Raw genomic sequence first — 12268 nt, 5'->3', positions numbered from 1 at the left:
TATGGGTTCAATCCCCAGTCAGGGCACACACAGGAATAAACCATTGAATGTATAAGTAAGTATAACAACAAATCACTGTCTCTCTCTCATCAGTTTTTTGGTTTTTTGTTTTCTTTTGTTTTTTGTTTTTTAAGAAGAAAGGTTGCTAGACAGGATCTATTCAGTTACCAGATGTAGAAGCTCTGTCAGCCCCAACCTTCCTCAGACTGGGAGTTGGAATGTCTTTAAATAGTACGCTCTTTCTAAGGAAAGAGCTGAATAAAGAAGAGGTCAGGAAAATAATAACAACAACAAAGCACCTGCCATTTCTTGAGCCCTAAGGAGGGTCTCAAAGCTAAGCTCCATTCTCTTCTTTGTGCATCTGCCTTTTATGTTCACAAATCCTGCAAGTGGGTACTGTTCTCTTCCTTAGAGATGAGGAAACTGAGGAAGGTTAACTTGTTCTAAGGTCATAGGGCTTGTGAATAGACAAACTCATTCCTGGTTAAGCTTTATTTTGTAAACTCATCTACTTTCTCAAATTTATTTGACTTTTTCTTTTTCTATTGGGTCTTCTTGTTGATGTTCCTCTTTCAAAGTAGCAATCATGTCTCAATTAACAGAGAAGACCAGGAGTAAACTTTGCCAGGGCAGAACACAGTGGTCTATGCCACCCTGGGTACAAAGTTAGGATGTCCCTCCAGATTAGTTAGCGTTGCACCCTCCTACCTTAGCCCTGTGGTATGGCAGGAAGGAAACTTTAATAAAGATCCAAAAAGAAAAATGGTCCTTGTCCCCAGAAAGATGACTGGATAGCTGGGAAGGTGGTTAATGCTCTTAAAATGGTCCCTATAGTTCTTCCTATCTGATGATTTACAGCCAGGAAAAACTCATGTGTCACCTCCCACTTAGAAGCATCACACTGCAGGTCACCAATGCTGCCCTGTCACTTGCACTGAGGTCCCTGAGCTGGAAAATGGTTTTCTGCACCCACCAGTTAGCCTGGGTGAGGGCCACACCTTTCAGGCAATGCTCTAAAACCGCAAGATGCAGTTCATTAGAAAGCATAGCTCATTAAGGCCCATCGAACACTGTCAATGGTAATTAAATCAGGAATTAGTGTCACCGAGAGAGTTCAGCATGAGCCTGGTTCACGTTAAAGTGTTTGACACTGAGCAGGAAAGGCATACAAGGTTACTATTAGCTCCTAGCATAGAGTCCCTCGCTGAGGCTGGCAGGGGCTGGTCCTTAGGTCCCTAGAGCAGGAGATCGCTTATACTTTGGTTTTCCTAAAACTTTTCTTTTTTCCTGCTCTGAGCCCCTGTTCCCACTTACTGGCTTTTTGAAATTTAAGTATATGACACATTTCCCTCTTCAGGTCCTACTTTCAAATACCTTCCCTCAGTTCACTAGAAAGTTGCCCTGGTCTGTCCTCCCAGATGGATGGAGCTGCTCAGTGGTCCTTGGTATGAAAGTCTATCTGCCTGTGGTCCAGACAAATGTGCCTCTCACATACTTCTTGGGGAAGTGTAAATTAACACATCCTTTTGGGAAAGCAATTTGGTAATATGTTCCAAGAACTTTAAAAATGCACCTATCCTTTTGACCAAGTGTATAATTACAAATCAGGGAATGTATCCAAAGAAAAGAATCAGAAATACAAGAGAACTTTGCTATACCAAGGATGACTGCCACAGCATTAGGAAAACAAAAAATTGGAAACATCAATATTATTCAGTAGAATATTGAATAGCCATATGTTAATGATATCACTGTTTATTTTATTTGACAAATATTGGCTGGCACTGAGAATTTAATAGTAAACCATCTATACCCATCCACTGCCTTCTCAGACTTTATAAAATCAACGTTTCTTTGGATAATAGGGGAGTTTGTTTATACTAACATTTTAAGTGAAAACCCAAGATTTTAATTTAGACATGCAATAGTTATTTCAAGTATGTAAAAACTATACTTAAAAAGAAGGGACCACACCTTCATGTCAACAGGGTTCCCGTTCCCTCGGGTTGGTTAGGTTAACAGTGATTTTTCTTCTCTCTATGCTTTCTTGTTTTTTTTCTGACACAAAGACTGGAAACAGATATTACCTATGCAATTGAAGGACATCGGAAAAGTATTGCATTTCTTAAGACATGTGAACACAGAAAGATAAATACAATCTGACTAACTCCTTTCCTTTGAATAGAAAAGGGTATTCTTATCTTGGCTAAGACTCAGGTCTGCCTTCCAGTCTGCCAATCGCTAGCTTCCATTTAGACTTAATAATCACCAACTAGAGATAGAGAGCAAATGAAGTCACCACAGAGGAAAGGTGACAGTATCCCTTCCCCATGCGGTGGCTTTGCTGGGATGGCCTTGTGACTCTGGGGCTGAACACCCACATGACCCTGCTAACCCCAGCATCTAAGTCCACTCATCAGGATAGTTCAGGCACAGTAGCAGGAGTTCAGTTCTTCAGTAAGATACTTTATTTATTTTAAACTAGAGGCCCAGTGCACAAAATTCGTGCACAGGTAGGGTCCCTGCCGGCTGCCGGCTGGGGCCTCCCTTCCTGCGGTTGGACGGCCAGCCCGGCCCCCTAGTGGAACTCCAGGTCGAACTCCCAGTCGAGGGGACAATTTGCATATTAGGCTTTTATTATATGGGATTGATTGGGTGACATTGGATACAGGTTTCAGGAATACAACTCTACAATACATCATTTGTATGTTATATTGTGTGTTTATCAGCAAGTCAAGTCTCCTTCCATCACTGTTTATCCCCTTTCCCTTCTTCTACCGCCCTCCATTCCCAAGGTCATACTTTTAACAGAACATCCGAAACAGTAGTTTGGAAACAATAATCCAGAATCCCACCAAGGCCCAAGCACAAGCTGGGGGACAGCTGGGATCTCAGATGCCAAAGGCCCAGTGGAAAAACAAAGCTAATATAATTCTATGTAAACTGTCTTGATATATGTTCTAGCATTCAATGAGCAAACTGCTTGTGCTTAACAGGTGTGAACTGCTATGACACCAACAGAGCTATTCATGGAAGACCTGGAATCACATACTTTGCTTTACAGATCCCAAGGAGGATTACAGGTGTTAATGGATAGTCATACCCAGAGTGAGAAGGGGGTATAAAGGGAGATACCCCAATGTCAGTGTTCTCCCTCTCAATTACCTAGCATGGGTCAGATCCTCCAAGAAAAATAATCCTTTCAGGTTAGTTCCTAAAGCACAATTGATGACACAATATACTTTTAAAGATAGCTTTTAGGATGCCCCTAATATCCTAGAGTCATGCACATATGTACCCACCCTTGCTGGATCTTGTTTTTAGCACACATATCACCTTAGTTGTCCAACTGAGGTATCTGCAATGATACCACTAAGCAATGACCTACGTAATGACTAGAATAAGAGGAGCTATAATCAACAATTATGCGCTAGTCAATTCACTGTTTCTAAATTTCCCCAGGGTGCAAAGAAAATCTAGGCTCAGAGAAATTAAGTAACTGGTTAGCAATGACCCATAGATGGAGCTCAAACAGGGTCTTGGTACAAAGTCCAAGCATTAGGGGTTGATATATATATATTTAGACTGAAACAAACTGCCTTCTACCTACCAAACTACATGGCACAAAATCCAGGTGCCTTGTAAGCATAAATGTCCTATAATCCCAAATACCTCATCATTGCTTCTCTTCTCACTAATAGGTGATGGGTAAAGCAAGGATATAGATGGTCAAAGCATAATGATGGGGAAGGAATGAGTGCTATATCCCATGATTAATATAGTAGCACACTGAATGTCACCAGAACAAGGATGAAACTCATTACTCTATCTTTAGTCCAGCTAATGTGAGGACATAAACATTAACAATAATTTGTAGCAAAACGTTCCTACTTATCCAAAGGGTCAGAAGGTATGATTTCATCACAGGTTAGCCCTGTAAAGGTCTAAGTTTTTTTAAGGTGGAGAAAATGAGACACAAGAATGGGACTAACTTGCTACAGACGACAAACTCCTGAAAGCTGTATAAGTGTAAGGAACAGTTCTCATTGGCTTTAATTTATACATTAACTCATTCACACACTGATTTACTCAAGAACTTATTCTGAGTACCCACTGTGTATCAGATGCTAGAGGGACAAAACCATATGTGCCTAGGACTGTGCTGTGTCCATAGCAGTCTCCCAGAGATTGTGAGTTGAAAACATTTATTGATTACAGATAACAGTAGCCGAATTGAGGGCACCAATCTCTGGACCCACAAATTCCAATCTATTGCTCTAACACCTACTAAATCCATCATTCCATGTATGTAGCTGGCCTCTGTGCTTCCAAGGAGCACTGAAATGCACAGATTACTAATGGATTGCAAACGTAAGAATGTCATTTCATCAACACTAACTGGGTTACATTTTCATTTCACTGAGTGCCTTCTTGCTTCTGAAATGTGGGCCAGGGAAGCAGGAGCACCTAGCTGACCTCCTTGCCGCTCATTATCCACTCCTGCTCCATCCTGCAGGTGTAATCAGCTCTTACAGTCCTGATCTTGTTAAAGAGACACTGAGCTCCCACCCTTGGAGTCCTGCCTAATATACTACAGGGAGCAACCTCACTGGAGTTGAGAATCACACAAGGTCTGACTTTCAACCAGATAACCTGGTTCTGTTCTTGTGGGACCACTCCCCACCAAACACAAAAGTGACTTTAGGCCAATGTTCAATGGCTATGTGTCAGTCTCACTGTTATTCAAAATGGAAAAGAATAACCCTCTTTCATACTTTAAAGGAATACGAAGGACATGTATTGTCTGATTCTTGCAAAAATCCTCAAAGAAAAAGTCTGTGAAAAACAATGGATTTTTATTGCTTAAAATATTGATTTTTTTCCCCCTCAAGTTTTAAAAATGGCTTCTCTGGATGCTACTACAGAATGCAAAGAGGAAGTGGTAAGAATGTATACAGGAGAGGGGTAAAACTTGAGCAATAAGAACCATTCTATGAGAACAGGTATAATCATTATTTTTTAATGAGTTGTGAGAAATGCCTTAGGAATTCCCAGAGGGATGTCCAAAGCTAATCATAGTGGTTAGTTGTAAGAATGACCTAAAAAGCAATAAGATGCCAGTTTTAAAAGGCATTACAGCAGATGAATGATGAAGAGGGTCAAGTGCACAACGGTGTAGGTCTCCTCATCCTTCCTTCCCTGCGCCTTGTTGCCCTTCAATGCAGTATTAATAGAAATAGCATCCCTATGATTCTGAGAACCTTTGCCACATGAAGAGGGGTAGATAGGTGTGCTGTCTACCACAGGACGCTGCTTTGGTTTTGATGCCTGTGTCTCAGCAGCGAGGAACGCCAGTTCACATTAAGCTCTATGCCTCTCATCACATCAGTAGTGGCCAGCATGATGGGTGCTGGGATTCATTTGTGAGCAAGGTCAGAGTCCATCTCAAAGAGGTGCACTCACCAAATGAAGATGGCAGCTCCTTATCCTGCCGATACCCCATCATCAGTCCCCAGCCGTCTTCTGCCTATTCTCACTCCCTCCCTGCATTCCCCAGATTCATCCCCTAGAGGCAGAAGGCAACAGAAATAGAGTTATGAGTAGTGGTGACCATCAGTATCCAAAGCTAAATGACAGAAGCTTAAAGGAAATGACACCTGGCTAAGACAGAATGCACAGGGACCACAGGCCACATGTTTCTAAAAAGAGAAACCCAAGGCTCAGCAACAGTATGTGATTTGCCAAAGACTGTGCAGCAAGGTTGGAATGGGGAAGGGAGAGGACTATCCTGAGCATGGACATCTGGTCACCACTCCGTCCGTGATAGCCCTAGAGTCTCCAGGTCTCACTTGCATTATTTGTGACATACATACTTGGGCTAGGATGTGAGGGCGATCTGGCTGCGACATCTGTCACCCCATTGATCGCCAGGGTTGATTCGGCTGATCTGGCTGGCTAGGCGGGTGTCCCCCTCCTCCCTCACCGATCCATGTGCATCCCTCCCGAAGCTGCGCGCTCGGTCGAAGAGGACGACCTTCCCCCCTGAGGAGAGGACTGGTCTTCGGTCAAGGGTATACGAGTAGCTGCACTCCCCTGCTAGAACCTCCAAACAAGCTCTCAAGGTCCATACTTGGGCTAAATAACCTTAAAAATACTTTCCAGTTTTAACATTGTAAAACCTTGTTACTCCAAGGGTGTCCATGGCAGAGAGAGAGAGAGAGAGAGAGAGAGAGAGAGAGAGAGAGAGAGAGAGAGAGAGAGAGAGAGAGAGAGAGAGAGAGAGAGAGAGAAAGAAAGAAATTTAACAGAAGGACTTAAAAATACTCTGCATTTTAATATGTCCCCAGGTGATTTGCATGCACATTAAAGTTTTACAAGCATTGTGAGAGAACATTTTATTACAGGTGTATAGAGTTTCATCAGTTCTAACTTGAGAATTATAAAATAAAGCAAAAACAAATGCCAGACTAAATAACCTCTCCTATTGAAGAAGAATCACTGTTGCCCATTAAGAGGCCTGACACTGTGCTGAAATTTGTCATCAAAGTAAATCTCACACACAGCAGGCCTCCTATGCCTCAGAAGTCATTGCTGCAGTCCTCATGGCTATTCTCATGTGGAATGTCTTTTTTTTTTTTGAACATATCTTAAATGGATTACCTGAGGATCTTTAGTCTTATTGCATTTGGTTAAGTGTCCCAATAGAATAGTGTTTAGACATTTCTCAGTATTATAAGAAGTATCAAACCATGGTTTTAGACAAACCTCCCTTCCTGGATGCGCTGGGGGACTGTAACATGACTAAATGTACATAGTGACAGTGTTTACCTACCCAGGGGTTAGTCAAACAATAATAAATCATTCTTCTCTTTCTCATTGTGTAGCCCTATGGTGCATGCTATCGTCATGAAAATGGATATCTGGTTTCTGCAGTTAAGGAATTCAAAATGATTATGTGAGAATTTTTAATGGCACATGCAAGTCAAGGGGCTGGTTAAGATGGAGGAAGAATCTAGAGAGGTACATGACTCAGAGAGGAGAAACCAAGGGGAACAGAGACAACCTCTAATAATGGCAAACATCTCTTACTGAAGAGCAGAGGTGCTCATCAAAGGCTGTTGCCAGCCATAGTTATCATTAACTAAGATGGAAATAACATAAGAGATAAAGAAAAGAGTTCAAGGATGTCAGACAAGAAGGGCTGTTCTGGTATGAAAATGTCACTTTGAAGTATTAATTATTAGAGGCAGGTCTACTGGGGCATCCTATCCTATATAATAAAAGGCTAATAAGCAAATCAACCAAATGGCAGAATGACCAGTCGCTATAATGTGCACTGACCACCAGGGGGCAGACACTCAATGCAGGAGCTGCCCCACTGGTGGTCAGTGGGCTCTGACAGGGGGAGCACCCCTCAGCCAGAAGACAGGCTCATGGCTGGTGAGCACAGTGGAGATGGCAGGGGCCTAAGCTGTCAGTCAGACATCCCCTGAGGGCTCCCGGATTGCAAGAGGGCTCAGACCAAGCTGAGGGACACCCTCCAAGTGCATGAATTTCATGCACTAGGCTTCTAGTAGACTCATAAAATCTACAGCTGGAATGGGAGTTAGATTTGCCTACTCCAGTGCCATCATTCTACACATGACCCCAGTCACATTATCCAGAGACAGAGCTGGAACACAGACCTTCAAGGTCTGTAAAGGTTCAGGGTCGGTATTACCTGTCCTAGGTTACCCAGCACCCAGAGGTGGGCCTACAGAATACTGAGGACCAGTGATGGCTGTGCAGTAAAATTCAACCCGGATCTCCTCCTGCATGGTAGCCTATTACTCTCTCCACTGTGCCATTCTGTCCGTTGTGATTCATGAGGATTTTTAGAGTGTGGAAGGTCTGTTAATGAAATGCTAACTAAAACAGCATCCAGGGTATTAGAAAATATAAAACATGAATCTATGGATCTCAGAATAGAAAATAATAAGGATAGTTTAGAACAGTGGTTCCCAACATGGGGCACATGCCCACAGGTGGGCAATTTGATTTTTAAGGGGGACAATTCAAGAATGAATTATTAACAATTATTTTTTTGTATTTCTTATGGTCCTAGGGACTTCATATACTATATATATGTATATATGTGTATATATATATTTACATATTTATGCATTTTAGTTCTCTATTGTTTTGAAACTTTATTTGCTATTTTTTCATATCACTTCATATTATTATTTTTTAACAATTTCTTAGTTATTTCTTCCTTAGTATTTCAATTGTCCTTTCGTTCTTTTATTTTTCTCTTTCATGGATGCCATGTTCTGTAGGAGCTTGTTTAGACCAAGTTAATGGCCTTTTAGGCTTCCTCCACGTGAATAATAAGAATTACACTTATACTTCCTTCACTTTTTGAATAGTAAGAATTATATGTCACAGGGTGGGGGGCAATCAGGATTTTAGAGGTTCTTAGATGGGGCACAGCCAAAAAAGGTTGGGAACCACTGGTTTAGAATGAGGTTAAGGTACCTCACTCAGGAAAGAAGGAGGTGCCTTCCAGGGTACCAGTGGCTGGGAATAGAACCCTCCAGAGGCTGGAAGGGGCCTATGATACAGTAGTCACTTCTCTATCCAGTCACCACCAGCCACCTGAACAAGTGTCAGAACCCAGCCCGTGTCAACTTTCCCCAGGAGAGGAAGGAGCCGAGCCATCAAGGAAGAAGAAAGATGCGCCACCTGGCCAACATATCCTATCACCTTAAAAATCCCAAATTTGGTTTATGTTCAAGGCCAACCTTAGAGCTGGCAGACTGGATGGGAGAATTTCCCTGCTCCAGAAAATCTCCCTGCTTGCTGATGCTGGAGACAAAGTTTCATGGGACAAAGTTTCTTAGACCACCAGACACAAAAAGGCTTGATATAGAACTGCTGGTTGAGGTAACACACGGGCTAAATTCACATTCACCTTCAACCAATCCATCAAACAGCATTACTTATATCAGGTCCTTCCAAATTTTGGTTATGTGGCCCAGATGAAGTTACGGAGGAGTCTCTGGCTGCTAAAAAAGGAGAGAGAGGAAAAGCATGGAAAGAAGAGGCTGTGAGCTCAGATATATTTAGAACACTTGGTCATTTTGCTGAGCCAACATGGCTCCCTCTTCAACTGGACTGGGACAAATAGCAGTGTCCTGGAGTGGTTTTATCATGCTAATGCACTCAGACAACTGCACTTCACAAGATTTAGAGGAGGTTTTGAAGAGTTTGTTTGCACCAAGCTGAGCTTCCTTAGAAAGCTTTCATTAATCAGGATATAACTGAACACAAGGGGCACTTGGGAGCTACCTGATTTAAGGCAGAGGAGAAGGTGCAGTCTGAGTGGTGTCCAAGTGGGGAGCAAGAAGAGGCATCTTTTTGGTGCCAACCACTGTACTAGCCTTCCCACAGCAGTGATTTCCTGCAATCTTAGGAGAAAAGTATTATCTCTGCTATGCAGATGAGGCAGCCAGCTGATGTTTAGGGGCTTTGAATAAAACTGGGCCATGGTCATTGAATGATAAGTGGAGGATTCTCTGACACCAAAGTTTATGCTCTTTCCACTTCACCATGCAGAAAAGCTAGGAAGGAAAGGACAATCCACTGAAAACCCTTCCAGGGGTGACTTATCAACAGAGCTCAGGATTTAGTAGACCTCAGCAGATGAGGGCTCCAGCATGTATTCTGTAACTGTTTACTGAGCGTCTGCCATGGGCAGAGTATTGTTCTGGGTACTAACAAAGACAGAGCTCTAAGGAAATGCACAGAAAAATAGTACCTCCTATGCATGAGTTTTCCATCTAGCTGAGAGAAAAAATGAATGCAGAGCACAGAGTTAAGTAATATAAAATAATGCGAGTTAGATGACAAGAACTATGGGACTTAGGAGATGAGAAATATCTAAGTGAGATAGTATATTATGGGAGGCCTTTATCAAACAGAGGGACTCATGCTGATCTTTGCAGAATGACTGGTATTTCAGGGGGTAAAGAATGGGAGAACATTCTAGAAAGACAGACATGCTATGAACCAAGTCAAGACCAATGCACCTGACCTAAACAGAAGTTGAAGAACTTAAATCAAGGACACTTGGGATGCAGAGATGAGGACAGCTATGCTGGAGCAGAGATATTGTGGAAATAACCTAGATTCTTGAATGTTAAGAAGTCTATTAGAAGGGGAAAACTTTTGTGTTTAGGATTACCTAATAATAATTACTATTTTAACCTTCCAAGTAGAAGACCCAAAGTGGACAGAAATGCAGTGATTGTGTCTGCAGAGAGCAGCAAGAAGGTATGACACAGCTGGGAAAACCTCCTCTCACCTTTCTTGTTTCTCTTCCAGGGGGCCCCACTGCCAAGTCAATATGAATAAATGAGCCAATTTACTATATGCCCCTCATGTATCCAGGGGACAGTATGAGTGTCCACCAATAAAAAAACAGCCACAAGGGACTGTTACACCATTTAAACCATGAACCCTAGCTCTAATGGCTATGCAAACAGGCTCTGATGACAGTTCCCTTTGGTCATATTTATTCTGTAGTTGTTGTTTGGGGCAATAAAAATCCTATATAATCCTACTATATTAAAAAAGGGTAATATGCAAATTCACCGAACAGTGGAATGACCGGTTGCTATGATGCACACCGACTACCAGGGGGAAGAGGCTCTATGCAGGAGCTGCCCCCAGGTGGTCATTGCACTCCCACAGGGGGAGCGCTGCTCAGCCAGAAGCCGGGCTCACGGCTGGCAGCGTTGGTTGGTGGCAGGAGCCTCTCCCACCTCCGTGTCAGCACTAAGGATGTCTGACTGCCGGCACAGACCTGCTCCCCACGGGCATCAGCTGGACATCCTCTGAGGGCTCCCAAACTGCTAAAGGGTGCAGGCCAGGATGAGGGCCTCCCCTCTTCAGTGCACGAATGTTGTGCACCAGGCCTCTAGTAATAATAATAATAATAATAATTACACATTACCAGCAAATTTACAAATTCTCGGCAAGGTGGTCAGCATGTGGTCAAATTGCTGTTGTATTTTTTTAAAAAATTATGCTTGTACTGACAGTGGTGATTATATGATAAGCAAACCCAGGAAAAGGATTTAAAAAATGAGCAAATTATAGCCAAGGCAGAACCAGAAGACTACGTTAACTCCAATTCATGTGCCTGACATTTATAAATCAGACTCCCTCTTCTGTTATTCCAGAGAACCCCAGGACTTGGTGTTACTGTGGAATACCAGTCAATGTGGAATGATCCGGAAAGCCAGGCAGATATAAAATATAAAAATATAAAAGAAAAATACAGAAGACTATTAAGTGGCAATTACCAAATAGTCCTTTACACATCACTGTCACTCTTCATGTCCAAGATTTTACATAAAAAATAGGGAAAAAAATAGGGAAAAGCAAGAGCATCTGATAATCAGTGGGATTAAATCTATGTTCCTTGAGAAAGACTTTGGTTAAAAATTTTTTTCAAAAATTATACCATGTAACAAAAAGCACTTTAGCTCTATATGGAGGTGTTTATTTAATCTAGCAATGTCCTGACTTCCGTAAGGACAATGGAATTGGGGGTACCATAATTTAAACCCTATGTCTCACCACGCTTTCATTCACTGGCAATTAGAACATGCATGGAAAATCAGGATTTTTTTTGAGCCAGGAGAAAGGAGGAAGGAAATATAAAGACTGAGTTTCAAGAGTCACAACTTATTTAAAGTGATTTTGACTCCTGAGGGAGGAGAAAAGGCTGAACTTCACAAGACAGATGTGGTCAGCAAATTCCCTTCCAAATTAAACACAAGTCCTCCTGGCCTTCTGCACGCTCCTCGTGGCTATCTGAGCTCTTCAAATAGCTACCCTGCTCCAGAGTTCTGAGTAATCACCTCTGCACAGAACCTGAGAGAACGTAAACCTGCCAGGCGGCAGTGTGATTTACATGCTGACCTGAAGATGAAAGCAGTTTTTGCATTTTTATTGGAGAAAGCCCATTAACTGGATACTTTACATTTCCCTCGAAAATCTCCCTCTAGTATGGGCATTTCCAAGTTTTTGTCAATGTCCAGTCTTAAGAAGAACATTAAATTCCATCACTACCATCATAATCATCCATCTACATTGTAATGGGAGGATTATAGGGAGGTCAATTTAGCTATGTTGGAGTACAGGGACATCATGCCAGGCTTGACCATCGTCCCTGACTGGATGGAGAGTCAAATCACTCAGGAGTGGCACTTAGAAGCAG

The 12268-nt window shown here is 42.3% G+C and overlaps 1 protein-coding gene across 1 annotated transcript in view; it reads right to left on the bottom strand.

Moving 5' to 3' along the window:
* Positions 1 to 12268, bottom strand: part of ASTN1 (astrotactin 1) — a 283425-nt gene that overhangs the window by 254896 nt on the left and 16261 nt on the right. The window lies entirely within an intron of this gene.

Source organism: Myotis daubentonii, chromosome 18 (assembly GCF_963259705.1).
Source record: "Myotis daubentonii chromosome 18, mMyoDau2.1, whole genome shotgun sequence".
NCBI classification, from domain to species: domain Eukaryota; kingdom Metazoa; phylum Chordata; class Mammalia; order Chiroptera; family Vespertilionidae; genus Myotis; species Myotis daubentonii.
Note: the sequence above shows the minus strand (reverse complement) of the source record. Positions and strands in the feature narration are given on the sequence as shown.